The 15,520-nt window shown below is 37.1% G+C and overlaps 2 long non-coding RNA genes across 2 annotated transcripts; one reads left to right on the top strand and one right to left on the bottom strand.

Moving 5' to 3' along the window:
- Positions 1–4,058: 4,058 nt before the first annotated feature.
- On the bottom strand, positions 4,059–14,906 carry LOC135155408 (uncharacterized). The gene is made up of 3 exons (XR_010294602.1): positions 14,725–14,906; positions 5,605–5,721; positions 4,059–5,066 (listed from the first exon to the last, which is right to left on the bottom strand). It is a non-coding gene; the product is annotated as an uncharacterized LOC135155408 (long non-coding RNA).
- LOC135155407 (uncharacterized) lies at positions 10,830–12,243 on the top strand. Its single transcript, XR_010294601.1, has 3 exons — positions 10,830–10,981; positions 11,397–11,516; positions 12,010–12,243. It is a non-coding gene; the product is annotated as an uncharacterized LOC135155407 (long non-coding RNA).
- Positions 14,907–15,520: the final 614 nt, after the last annotated feature.

The following is a 15,520-nucleotide window of genomic DNA, read 5'->3' as shown; positions in this document are numbered from 1 at the left end:
CCCCCTACTATATAGTCTTATGTTTTTTTCCCGTCACACCTAGCGGATTACAATATCAGTTACACCATATGTGTTTTTTTATATTTTTTCATATACATTTCTTTTTTGGATATATTTATATACATATCACTTATAGATACATATTTACACTTACCTTCTTCTCTTAGTTTGTTTAATGCTTTATCATATATACTTATATGTCTTTTGCACATTATCAGTTGTTCCCCATTCTTTTTCTTTTTTCCCCCCACTCTTATGCACCAGTTTATTAAGCCTTTCTTTGTAACCTGTTTGACCCACCTCTCACTAATTCTCTTGTTTTTCATCCCATTATCACTGTTTTGTTCCAGATCCTGTTTGATGTTGCCTGCCTCATTATTTTAATCCCTCTTGGCTTGAGGTCTTTTACTGGCCTTACTTACACTAACTTCCCTTTGTGTCTGCCTACTCCTTTTCTTTCATCCCCTTCACTAACCCGATTGGTCTTCTCTACTCACTTATGCCCCTTTTGTCTCCTTGTTTCTAGCGTTGCTGTAGCTTGTTTGTGGTCTATATTATGGTTGTTCCACTTTATATGTTTGTCATTTTGCCTCCGACGAAGATTCTGCTAGGATCGAAAGCTTAGGCCCCTTTTTGATTTTCTAATTTACTCCATTGGCTCTCTTTTATTAGATAAGCAGTTTTCAGCAGCTTCTTTTTGCCAATATATTATTATGAAAGACAAAAAAATCGATGAGCCCGTCGAGGGATTTTGCATTGTCAACCCCTATATGGTGGCTGCACGATAGCGAGCTGTCTGTGTTAGGTGTTAGGGTGGACGTGGGCAATGGCACCAGATTTGCATTGGGGCATTGTCATGGTTTTGCTGTACTAGACTTCCGTCAAAAGAGTTGTTTATGTCATGATGTGAATTTGCTTCAAATTTTCATTCTATATTTTGAGTGAACAATGTAGCTAAATGTAGCAATATCTTCACAATTTCTGGCAGCCAAGACCCAAGTTGATTATCTATCAATGTGACATGTTTTCATGGGCATGGCTCCTCACAGTCACAGAGCAGAGGCTCAAAAAGTCCAGACTAGGTCTAGGTCAGCATAAGAAATAAATCTAGGGAGCATATACCATGATAATTGCCCATATATATCTCCAACTGGAGTAACAGTACTTATCAGAAGTTAAATGATTTATAAAAGTTAATTGTAAGTGTACCTGTGGCTGGCACGTGTCGTCAGAGCTGCAGCTGGTGGCACGGCTACGGCTGCCTCCACGTCTTCAGCCAGGCGACGAGTCTCTCCATTTGCACTTGGAGATCCAAGGCCAGGTGCAGGTGCTGGTGGCCGCGGCAGTGGAGTACCGCCACTACCGGTAACGTTATTTGGAGTCGAAGTCGAAGACGATGGAGCTGAACCTGAAGGAGTACGGGCAAGGCCCATCTCCATGACCACGCGCCTAACTACCCCTTATAAAAAAAATTGAATGGTATACCATTGAAATACCATACACCATACACCATTGAAACACCATTGATATACCATTGGAATACCATTCGCACAGCACCCATCATACACCAATGGTATACCATTCAAGCCCCAATGGTATACCATTCAAACTAATTTAAATAATTGGGACGTTACTATTACCATATTCATGAGCACCATTTACCATTCATATACCATTGATCAAACACCATTCACCATTGATCTACCATGGCCACTATAGACAGGTTTACCATTGACCACCATTCAGCCACCATTCACTGGCCTACCATTTACCATTCAGCCACCGTTCACTGGACACCATTGGTCTACCATTCACCTTACACCATTCACCATTCGCCTACCATTCACCATACACCGTTGACCTACCATTCACCGTACACCATTCGCGTACCATTCACCGTACACCATTCACGTACCATTCACCAAACACCATTCGCCTACCATTCACCATACACCGTACACCTACCATTCACCGTACACCATTCGCGTACCATTCACCGTACACCATTCACCTACCATTCACCATACACCGTTCACCATTGCCCTACCATTCACCATACACCATTGACCTACCATACATTGTACACTAGCTACCATACACCGCACACCATTGACCTACCATTTACAGTTCACCATTGGCCTACCATACACCATACACCATTGACCTACCAATCACCGTACACCATTGGCTTACCATACACCGTTGACCTACCATTTACCGTACACCATTGGCCTACCGTTCACTGTACACCATTGCCATACCATACACTCTATACCATTGGTCAACCATTCAATTTACACCATTGGCCATACATTATAGACCACAAGTGTACTGTGAATGGTAGACCAATGGTTTACACTGAATGATAGTTAGTAGACCAAAGGTGTACAATGTATAGTAGGCCAATAAAGTACAGTGAATGGTAGACCAATGGTGAACAGCATATATAGCTCGGGTTAATGGTAGGTTTGATAATGGATTAAGTATGCACAAGAAAAAAATGATGATAACAGTTATTTCAAGAACGTCAAATGTTTTTACTATAAGAAGTTTAAGTACAGCATAAATGGAACACAGTATTCACAAGTATAGACTTTATAATTAAAGCACATAAGTTATGAATATATATGACTTTGCTCCTCGTTGACATCTATACTCTGTCAATCTTGGTATCTAAAATAAACATGTATCAAGACAGAGTTTAATTGAAAAGCACAACAAATGAATAACATTTCCAAGAATAAACATGTTCTCTCTGATGGCTTTTTACGTGGATTGAGTACTTGGCAAAACCACTGTTCTGCAAACAAACCTGATACTTGTAATACAATAACCTTGATTTTAAATCTGTTGCGTGTAATTGCTTTCACACAGCTACTTCAATGACATTAATAAAATATTTTTTTTGCTAATAAGTTCAAGTACAAAAGAGTAGAACCCAGTATTGACAAGTACATGTATGGCATAAAAGCACCAGCATTATGAATACATGTGACTGCACGACTCTACAAGAGGTCAATGATTGCACTCCACATAGATATTATGTTAATCTTCCTATAAACAAATCTAAATGTAAGACAGAGTTTGGACAACAAACTGATGAACACCAAATTTCGAAGATTAAACTCAAAATGTGTGATAGCCTTCACATGGCCAAATGATTAAAGGTAAAGAGTACCAAACTTAGAGGAAATAAATATCCCCAAAAGGGGGGAAAATAGTACCCCCATAAAAATAGAACCTCCTAATATTTCTCTATTTTCTTTTCACCTAAAAGATATATCAAACGGCGTGTTTCTACATAGAATCGTTAAAAGGTATTACCCGCGTAAGTATCCAGAATCCCGGAAAACTTTCCTGTAGAATTTTGTAGAAACAGACGCGATGCAGTTTATTGATAAACTGTTTCAAGCAAAATATGGTTTCTCATAACCATCTCTGAGAGGTGGTTATTGCCATGTTAATCCGTTTAACTTTTCTGTAAAAACACACGGCAAAATAGCGTATCGTGTCTGGCGGAAGTGCTTAATCCCGGAAGTGCAATTTCGCAGTAAATAAATTTGCACATTCTGGCCTTTTCGATCTCGCCAGCTGATCGTGCAACACGTATACCTGCTACATTGAGTGAGATCTACCACAAATTTTGAAAATTTTCCTAAGAAGATGCAATTTTGGACATATGTACAATGCAACGTGAGGTTATAGGTTGAATTTTCCAATTTCCGCCGTATTTGCAACGTGAAAAGCGAGTTAATCAGATTATTTGGTTTGTAGAAGCAGGTTGGTTTAAGGGCAATAAGGTTTTTCGAGTCCGGAAAAGATAAATCCTTTTTAATGATTTTCTGTAGAAATATGCCAAAAGTTTATCATAAATACATTAAAGATACATAAAGAAATAAATAATATCTATATCAAAAATAGAATATATAGAATAATAGAATAATAAAGAATATATCATGAAAATAGAAAAAAAAAACAAGAAAAATAGCGACATTTTTTTTTAATATTTTGCAAATCATATACAAAATAATTCTTAGTAGCACATCTATTTTATAACTATTTCCCATAGTTCAAATATACAAGATTCCCACTTATTTCTTTTTTGTCTATTTTTGTTGTGTTGAATCAGATGAATAACTCAACTATGTGTGAGAAATAATATAATTTTTGTCTTACACAGTATATCAGTAGTCAATCGTAATTTTTTACAACCTAGCTTGGACAAAATTTGAATTCATATAATACAAAAAAATATATAAATTGGGATCTTGTATATTCATGAGGACTTGCAGAGAACAGTTTTACCAAAAAATAACAACTTTAATTCATCATAATTTCGTTAATCCTCATTCAATTTTGATGAAATTTTCATTTTTTTTTTGTCTCATGTACTCTTTGAATTAAAATCACATAACTTTCAGTCTAGAGTACCTAGCCCTTCAATCAAATGGGTTGGACGACCGGTTACATTTTACATATAACATAGTTATAAGGAGAATGAAGGGGACCATAAAAAGAAAGCATGAGGAAAGGGGAGATTTAGGTAGGAAGAGAATTAATCAGAAAAGCATAATGTTGACAATTTCGTAAAAATCTGATAACAAAGTCTTTGATTTGAAGGTTTAGCAACATTTTGGGAAAATTTACTGGAATGTGCACATGATCGTCAGGAATATGTGTTAGGCTTATGTTATAAAATGAAATCATAATAATTTCATATTTTCGTACACGTGTGTATGATATGTCCCACGTAGCATAAAATGATTTCAAGCAATGCATGTGTTTACATTAAATAAATCTTCACTCCACTTTTTAGTTCTTGGAGGTCAAAATGTGAATAAACATGACTTCTTGTTATAAAATACAAAAGAACAAGTGGGGGTATGACATCAGCTTGTTAACTGTGGGTGCGTCGTGGTCTAGTGGTTCTGACTCTCACCTTTCAACAGAGTGTCGTGGGTTTGAATCCTAGCAATGGTGTTTTCCTTCAGCAACACATTTATCCACTGTGCTGCACTCGACCAAGGTGAAGTGAATGCGTACCCGGCAAGATTAATTTCTTGCAGCTGTAATAAAAGAATATGGGATGAAAACAATGCAAAGGACAGTATGTCAGCTACGGGTTCAAAACATCAATGCTTGTCGTGCGTGCAAGCTTTCTTGAGAAATTGATATATTTTTCTAAAATATCGAGAAATTTGCATAATACACTACCCTTCAATTGAATAGTACCAATTAACAAATATCAACAAAACATTTTGTACAATATGATAAAGAAATTCATGTTTAACCATAGATTAGCAGAAAATAACCCGTTATATTAATGGGAGGTTGCCCAAATGATGACAAATACCATACCACATGCATACCTGGGCCAAAGTGTCTACCCCCCCCCCCCCCGCCAGCATATTGATTTTTTTCCAGGGGGGGGGGGTGTTAGAAAGGACGTGTAATCCTATAAATGGGGATGACATTTGGTCTTTTTCAGTATTTTTACCATTACTCACAAGTTTTGTTTCAGCTATGCCACTGCAGGAGTACAATCTGTTTAATTTAATGAAGCTTTGCAATTTTTTCCACTGAAGTGAATTCTTACACAATTACCTTTCATAAACTCCAGTTGTTTTCTTGTAAACGGTTTTCTGTGTTCAACACCTGTAGTTTCCTTCTCAGATAATCCTGGACCATCTACATTATCATCCAGTGTATCCGTCGTCCAATCTTAAATGAAATAAAATCAATTTGAGTGTTGGAAAATATGCATGTGCAGATAAAAACAAAAATATAATACTAATATAGTAAAACTTTCTTTAAGCTCCAAAATGCAATGATTCACTCATATACAGCATCATTATAATTTTTATTTCAACATATGCAGCAAATTCACTTGAAAATATGTTTCAAATTGATGTCACAGAAATAAAATTCCCCCACCAAAGATTTTCTGTGTGTGCATGCTGGAAATATATAGATCAATATAACACAGTTACTCTGCTGCGTAACGTGTTTTGATCAGCAATCATGTAGATATGGAAGAGAAAATTATCTAATAGAAAAAGAATGATCTGAAGTCATATTTCCAGAGCAGCAGTTTTCAAAAGGTAGGCCTAATCAATTAATTGATAACATTCAATATGATTTTCTTTTCTTGGTATTGACAATCACAGTAACGGATCCAGATGGGCACAATTGACCTGTGCCCCCCCCCCCCCCCTTGAGAGCAATAGTCAATGGCCCGAATTCAAAAATAAAAAAGGTGGTTTTTAAAACCCCGGTTGAGTCCATGTTTTATGGAGATTTCCTGTATAAATTACGCTTATTTACAGCGTATATCAAAATATGTCCAATACTGATGCACGCTTTTGTCACAGTGCGCCAAATTGACGCCTGTTGCCGTGGTTATCCACGCTATTTTAATCACGAGTCCACTGTTTTGAATTAATGAGTCCACTCTTCAAACAGTGGACTCATGAATAAAATAGCGTATCTAACCATGGTAACAGGCGTCAATTTGGCGCACTGCGACAAAAGCGCGCATCAGAATTTGACATTTTTTATACACGCGCCAGATACATGCTAAATTAAGCGTAATTTATACAGGAAATCTGCATACACCATGGACTCAACCGTGGGTTTTCAAAACCACCTTTGTGAATTCGGGCCAATGTGTTTAATGTAAATATGGCGTCCTTACACAAGTGTATCCCTCCTTTTGAAAGTTACAGCAAATATTTCTAACGGAAATATATACCGTGTTTACACTTAATCGGCTTTTTCATAGCGTGTAAAACACGATTAACTTGCATCGGCTCGCGGTTCAGAATCAGCAATTTGCACCACCAAAGTAGTAGGTTCAGAACCACGAGCCGATGCAGAATCGGCTTTTTTACTACGTGTAAACAGAAAGCCGATTCTGCATCGGCAATTGGTGCGCATTTCATTTACTTTACCATTGTGACATAATTGTAAGCGCACGGATCCAGCGTTGTCTTTATTATGACGTATATTGTTGGTGAGCGTATTAAGGTTTTTGACACGCGAGCTGATTCTGCACCGCAAGCTGTAACAGCGTGTAAATGCAGTGCAAGATAAACCAAAAGCCGATTCTGCATCAGCTTTTGGTTCTGAACCAAAAGCCGATCAAGTGTAAACACAGTAATTGTCTCATACACAAGTAAAGATCTCCTTTTTTGTGCTTGTTAAAGCATGGACCTATTACGAATGGACATTCAACGAGAGCTCTTTATGACCACCACCTGTTTCCAGCTGTCAAAATCGCTGTCTAACCCTTAACTTTCTCTTTACGCGGTTTTTACGACGACCGCCCGGGGCGATTGTTTACACAAGCTCCTTTCGGCCAATGATCGTCACCGATCGATCACTGGCCCTCTTTCGACCAAAGACGGTCATGTTTTAGCCCCGATTGCCAATAGGGAAAGTCCCTACATTACCTAGAATGCAATGCACGATTCATATCCGGTTTTTCAGTACATTATTTTAGGCTGTCTATAATGTGCGATTGTCGTCTGACCATCAAAAAAAAAACCCCCGTTAAATTTCAGTCCATATCAAAATTACGGCACAGCAACGCATGAGGATTCAAACAATGACGTAGAGATCGAAGCCGATATACAGCTGTTCCCGCGATATTCGGAAAAGCGGTGGGCATATGGACATTCAAATGCAATTCAGACTTGATATGACATTTGAGAACAACATTTGGTGGTGAATTTTGCTCGAAGTTGGTCGGTGCGAAATTAGCGCCCAATCCCACGGAAAAATCCCAAGGAAAAAGTTCAGAAATTGTGATTTTAGTCAGCTGGCATGGCTGAGTTCAGATTAGCATAGGCCCTTTTTGGGGGGATACATTTACATATACATGTAAACTACAAATTTTGATTACAAACGTAAAAAACTATGCCAATTTTTATATTTGAACAAATTATATCGTATTCATATGTAATAAATATTCTAAAAAACCTTAGGCCTAACCAAGAAGAAAATATCACATAACTCACTAATACCAAAATCCCGCCATGTTTTCAGAACACTTCTTGATTTATCATGGAATATTTATCTGCCTCAATTTCTAAAATATGTTAATTCCAAACAGTTGTAGGTTTTCTCTGAATAATTATTGCAGTCTCTCTAGAAAAATTGAATAGGAATCGTTTGTCACTCTCTCCAGTCACAGTTCCGCACACAAAGTGCACATTTTACCATTGAAATTGCATGCGCAATAAATGGTGCGTAGCTTTTTAGGGCCTGCGTAGCCTTTAAGGCTTTACTTTATGTTTTAAAATTTAGGACACCTTACCATGTTTCACCTGAATACTACCATGTCCATGTCATCTTAATTTACCAACATTATCTACCAACAACAACAAATTATAGGCCTCATTCCAGAGCAATATTTTTCGGCAAGGTTTCCATTTCAGTGAAACAATGTCAATGTTGTGCAGTAACCAATGGCCTAATTGACACTTTGACAGTCAATGTCATGACAGTACTGCACTGTACAGCATTAATTTAACAAGTCATTCATTCATAAATTCATACCGGTATTCAAATATGGTTTTGTAAAACATTGACAATAGATATCAGGCCCTACGAGCGAATTACTACTCAATGACAATGCACGGCTCAGCTCACCTCAGCCAATACAAAGCATATTAACGCACCCCATAATCCATCTCGCCAGAGACAGGCGTGTCCCGGCCCGCGCCAACGGGGCAGTGGCGGTACGGCAAAGACCTTATAATATATTACTAGACCGAAAGCTGCGTGCGCGTTCAGCACAAAACAAATGAGATTAGGCTCCGCCTACCGCGATCATTTGAAGACAAAAATAAGCCCTCATTGACATTCATGAGCATGAAGATATTCATAATCCGGCCTTTTCATTGGCTAAGAGCGTCATTAATACGCAATTTCCCCGATTCTTTGTCATCGATACTAGTGGTATCGTGTTGCAGAATTAATTATTCATTTGACCTCATTACGTCATCTAATTTATTCATTATGAAACTTTTCTTTCCACACAAAAATGGACCTACGAACACTCCGGTGAGTACGTATAAATTGATATAACCACATTAATTATGTGGACTATTTACACATTTCACACTGTATTTTGTGATCTTAGATTATTTCTTTAACTAATTAGAGAGTTTGCTATCGTTCTTCTGTTAAAGAAAAGCAGAATTTGGTCTTTGAAATTGAAGTTAGATTGTCATCGTCGCCCGGCCCAGTGCAGCCTGTATGTTGCTTTTCAGTGGTTATGCCGCTGTGTCAACCACATGTATTTTGTACGGGCTCCTAGCCGGCTGGGCATCGAGAGAAAATCGGGCCGGGAGCCCACGATTGATTAAAACAAGAAGAATGAAGCTTCTTTTTGTACACTGTATAACGTTAGATCTAGAGGGAGATCAGCATCTATCTTCAGTAGATCGAGACTCGGTCAGGAATACTGTGAAGCGGAGTGTGGAAGAAGATATGCCTGTCATCATTGTGTCAATCCTCACTAGATTCTCGTCAGTTTCAGATATCAAATTTATTTTGCATAACTTCAGGCTTCTTCTGCATTTAGCCCCCATCCATTTTAATTCTTATTGTCATTTATATAGTTAGACTCGGTATTAGAAATAACATGCTGCTCTGCATGTTTGTCTCACTCTCATTATCAATAGATCAAGATCTAATTTCTGGTTAACAGAGCCTAGTCTTTCTTCTTAATTTTACTTTATCAGTTTAGGCCTAGGGCCTACATGGTTTATGTTACTTTACTTTTATCCATCGATGCTTGTACGTAGATCTGGGCGGCCTACCTAATTCAAATCTAGTCATCTAACTTATACTTTCCCAACCCTCGACACGTACCCCCAGGGCTTAGGATCTAGGTCTATAATTTTAGGCCTAGATAGGTCTGGGCCTAAACGACTACATTTACATGTACGAGTATGACTGTCGGTGGACTAAGGACTAGATCTAGATGCAATCATCTACCCTCGGTCAATAATGGCAATGAAGGTTTAGCCAGGAATAAAAGTCAGACATCACAAATTTCTAAATCGATATACATCTAGGTAAAGTCACCGAAGGGTTAGCTTTACATTCTAGGTCTAAATAGATCGAGAGTCTATCGATAGTCTAGATCTAGAACTTATTTAGATACATGAATGCTGTCACGCAGCACTGATTCTGGTTGGACTAGATCTATACTTTCTTACAAATAGATCTAGTCTAGACCTAGTGCATGAGATTATGAAATTATGTTGTTAAAATCAAATGAATTAAGATTCGGAATAATGAGATGCAGATTTTTTTTTTTTTTTTGGGGGGGGGCAGACATGTAAAAAAAAAAATTAGAGAAACCTGAAATTCAGAAAGTGAGGGCCCGAAGCTACCAATATTGCCTAGGGCTGTTTTTTGCATTTTCTAAAGTAAAATTGAAGGATTTCATGCAATTCTTTTTTTTTATGAAGGTTTTCACATTTCAGCTCCCACCCAAACCCCTCCCCCTACACTGTTTGAAAATTTATTCTTAAAATAAAAGAAGTTCCTGCAGCAGAGTCTCGAGAACACCTGTAATTTTACCAGATTGCATAATCTTACATTATATCATGTAAAATTACAGGAAATTGGTATTTGGTGTATGGAACCTTACAAATTTCCTTAAATAAAACACCATTTTCCCCTTTTTAAACAGACCTGTTCTGTAGAAAACTGCCTGTTTTATGAATTTACAGAATGATTCTGTTATTGCTTTCTGCAAAATCTTGTTTTTTTTCTGTAAAATCAGGGTTTTTTTTACAGTGTACATACGGCCATAAAAGAGATCACTTGACACTTATTGTTCTCTCTTTTCTTTCACAAACAGGTTGAGTTTGAAGAACAAGAAAAACAGTAGAGGTCTACCTGGTACCTATGGTTAAACATGATGATCATAAGTGCATGTATCATTTTGCAGATTCTCATCCAGGTATAAAAGTTAAACTAACCCATAAAAAATTGCAGATACATTACATGCATTGAAATGAATGTTAACCATGTTTACATTAAATAAAAATAACCTGAGCCACTGCTAAGAGGTAGGATCTATACTGAATAAACACTTCTTATATATACAGGCTCTCGACTCTCTCGAGTCTAAAATAGAACCAATGCCAAAAGTTATGTACCTTGGGCAAATTTATAAAATAAGGTCATGTCCTTGATCTACTATTATTTAAATGGCCTTTTTATTTCCTATTTGTTTATAAACAAAGCAATATTTATTTTTCATGATTATATTTTATAAAATTCATTTTATTCATTCTTTAGTGTGATATTCATATTTCATATTTGTAGATTTACAATTTTTTTTAAATCTTATTATTTTACATTTTGTCCAATAGGATGATGCAACTCTACAATTTCCATGGAGGTGATTGATGATGATAAACAATTGGTGAAGTAGGCCTAATAGAACAGTGATAGGACCACAAAGAGAAATACAACCTACAGCAGTTATATGAGTGAGTTAATAAGTGATTATTTTTAATAATGGGGGGTTTTCACAATATTTTTAGGCAACAAATAGACCTGCCTTTGAAAAAAAAACATTTCAATTCTGCTTTTAGGTTATAGTTAGGTGTTGTTTTTATTCGCAGATCAAAATATTCTGTGCAACAAAACATATCATCTTTAATTCTGACTATTATATATAATTTATATATGTTAATTCATATATTCATATTTATGGGAAATCTCTGACATTTTTTTTTTATAGAGTACATGTAGTTATAATGGAGAGTGGTATGCAAACTGCATAGAACAGGTTTAAGTGATATGCTTTGTAGAAGTACAAGTTTATAATTAGTAGAAGTAAGATTTCATATGTTATGTGATGAAGAAATTTATATACCGGTATGTATAGTCTTACTTTTCTTAAAACAATTATGTTTTACAAATCATGACAATTTTAATTTAAATTCATTGATTTTCTTTCTCTATTTTTTCAATCTGCAGGACTGGTGTAACAGATGTTTTCATTCAAGAAATCCAACAAATTGAAGAGTGACTTAGCTTAGGAAGCACTTGATAAAGATGGAAAAGTTTGTTTTTTTTCAAGTCCAATTTTTTTTTTTTTAATTATCATCACAACCCCAAATTCATGAAGTATGAAATTTCCTGTCGATTTTCATTTAAACTGGTTGCAAAAGGAAAAGCTATAAACATACAAATAGGAGCGGCGAAGTGAAGTTGAAAGTGGGGGGGGGGGGGCACAGGGAAAATGCTGTATTATGTGAAATTTTAAAGAAGTTGCGAGAGAGCAAAATTTTGACATTTTTAAAAAGAAAATCCAATTTTGTGATAGATTTCGACAAAATATTCAGAATTATATATTTCACCCTTTTTTTTGGGGGGGGGGGGGGGCAAGAGTCCTTCAAGCCCCCCCCCCCCTCCATATGTAGTGTACGAAACTGCTTATCTACCCCCACTCACATGAATTATTAAACTTAATGCACAAAGGATTTCCTTATTGTTTTCTTGTTTCAAAGGGCACTCGTCATGGTGACCATAAAACGGGTCCTTCTCAGGTGAAAGGGGCACAGAACAAATTCTTTAGGAGCACTTTTCTTGGGTAAAAGGGGGCAGTTATTCGAGAAAGGGCACTTACAAGAAGGCGAGGGGGCACTTTTTAACACTTAAAACGGGCCCTCAGATGAAAGGGCACAGAACACGTTCGGGGGGCATTTTTTGGTAAAAATTTGCATACAAGGAAGAGCACTTGGTAACGCCTAAAACAGGTTCTCGTCAGGTAAAAGGGACACAGTACACGTTCGTGAGGGGGCATTTTTCTTACATAAAATTAAAGGCACTTTTTAGTGCTTCAAAAAGTAGGGGCCGGAACTGTGCCCCCCAGGATCGCTGCCCCTGCTTAAGAAAAAAAGTAAGCCTAAATCCTCTGATAATGTGATATTTTTTCTGGCTATTAATAAAATTCACAACTAACCAGAAAATACCTTCATGTCTTTCATTTGTATTCATATAGTATTTGTACAGAGCTAAAATGAAAGGGATTTGGAATTGGCAAAATTCAAATGAGATGGAGATCGAGAGAGAGAAAGAGTGATGAGAAGGGGGTTGAAAAGAGATGAGAAAGAAATGGAGGGGCACATATGAAGAGATAATTTAGAGGGGGGGGGGTAAGAGAGCACGAATGGTGGGAAGTAGGGGTGGGGTGGAAAGGGGTGGAAGAGAAATAAGACGAGATTTATGGAAACCAGGAGACAGATAACAAGTGGGAAAAGAAGAAGGAAATATATGTAGGAGAAAGGCGGCACCAAAATAACGTGAGTGGGAAAATTATTAAATGGAAAAACAGAGCAAGAAATGCTGCATGGAGAATAGAGGGGACATGAAACGTATTAAACATGATAAACTGGGGCCCGTTTCATCATGAGTTACAAGTATGGTAATTATGATTGGTTATAGCCGTTACCATCGTAGTTAACTACGATGGTAACTGCTATAACCAATCATAATCTAGGTTACCACGGTAATCACAATAACAGCGATGTTTAAATAGCTGTAATTCATTATGAAACGGACGCCAGATGAAGAAAACAGGCACGGGGATCCATGAGGGCCGGGGCCGGCCCCTTACGTATTATACCTTGAACAAAATATTTTTTTTTTGCTTCTCGAAATTTGTAACAAGAAATGAACTCTATTAGTGGTGACAGTTATTTTTTTCAGTAACCATACTCAACCAGTGAAAATTACCATCAAATTGTAATAACCATGTTCTGCCCCCACCCGCCCCCCCCCCCCCTCTCTAGAAAAAAAAAGAAAACAAGACTTTTGGGTCAGTGCAACAGCCCCCTTTGATCCGTTCGGCGGCCTCTGCCGGCTATTTAGAGTCTAGATTCAATTCAATTATTTTATTTTCCACTTTCAATTTCATATTTACAATTATGATACAATTGACAAAGTAACATATAATCACAATTGAAGTACATACAAAAATTGACAACATTATAAAATTACAATAAAAATTATCAAATCGAAATATAAATGATTGAAAGGGAGGGAGGGCCAACTGAAAAGCAGAGCTTGTATAATGTAGGCCCCCCTAATATTGATTAATTAATATTGATTCTTTACATTTGTTAAAAACTAAGATTGCTGTATATCTTAACATGTGACAATTTGGGGATGGCAAAAGCATTTGAGACCTCTTTAACTAATCACGACTTGAAGACTACTCTTTTCATCTTCCCTTTATAGGCCTATAAGACACAATACAAACAATGCTTTGTTTTTAAGTGATATCGATTGTGATATCGATACTTTATTGAGCGCAATGTATCGTCTCAGATTTGCGCTTGCTTGATTCGCTGAATCCTTCGCGTCACGAGCGCGTAACAAAATGAATACATTAATGAATTTGCCAAGTTGACCTTTGTCATTGCGCTGATGTGCGTATTGTCTAATACACGTACAAAACCACAGTCGACGAGGGAGCATCGTACGAAATTAATATTAATGAGGGCTTATTTTAGCTTCTAATGGATTAAACAAAATGGCGGTAGCTTCGGGGGCTTGCGGTACGGTGGCAGTGAAACCCCGTGGCAGTACAACGACATCTAACAGTAACACTAACAGTAACATTCTAGAAAATCAGGCCGAGCCACTAACTACGAAAACAATATCAAAGAAAATTGTTATCTAACTTACTGTTTAGCGTATTCTGCGAATGAATTTGAAGTCGTTGTCCGAATCTGACCTGTGTTCCTTTAGTTTATGATGAATTATAGACGGACTTCTGAACAGCAAAACAGTGGTTGATCGGGTTCTTTTTTCAAATATTGCAATTGGCGGTTACATGCGTACGTGCGCGCGCGCGTGCGAGAACAACACTTACAAACATAGAGCGAGCTAGCTAGCAGCGCAGCCAACACATCCCAATATTGGGGGGGGGGGGGTAAATCAAGACCAAATCAGGGGGAGGGGGCTTCTTAGCCAAGATACATCCCGATATGGGGGAGGAGTGAATTGCATGTAAGACCAAATCAGGGGTGTCTTTTTCTTGATTGGTTCTGGGTTGGCAATTAACCATGCAGTCAATTTTTGCCACTGCTTATCCTTTGAAAGGATCTATGAAAAAAATCATTTTGCTCAATTTTATTCTGTTCTATAATTCCATGTCTTTTTTTTTTTCCATTGTCTTTTTTTCTTTTTCCTTCTTTTTTTCTGTTCAGTCTTTCTTCTTTTCTTTGTCTTAGTCTTTTTCTTTTCTTTTTTTAAATTTATTTTTCTGTTTCTCGATATATATATTTTTTACTTATTTCTTTTTTCCTTTTCTCTCTTTGTTTAATTTCGCTTTTGTTTTGATTGCAATTGAGAATTTCGTTCATTAGATTTTTTTCTGTTACATATTGTACTAACCTGGCGGCAGGGAATTTTGATACTGGGGGGGGGGGGCAAGACAATAACAGACAAATCATTTCAATTAAGCAAGTAATGACCGGCC

Source organism: Lytechinus pictus, chromosome 9, assembly GCF_037042905.1.
Source record: "Lytechinus pictus isolate F3 Inbred chromosome 9, Lp3.0, whole genome shotgun sequence".
In the NCBI taxonomy this organism is placed as follows: Eukaryota; Metazoa; Echinodermata; class Echinoidea; order Temnopleuroida; family Toxopneustidae; genus Lytechinus; species Lytechinus pictus.
The sequence above is the reverse complement of the archived record's forward strand: the minus strand, read 5'-3'. Positions and strand labels throughout refer to the sequence as shown.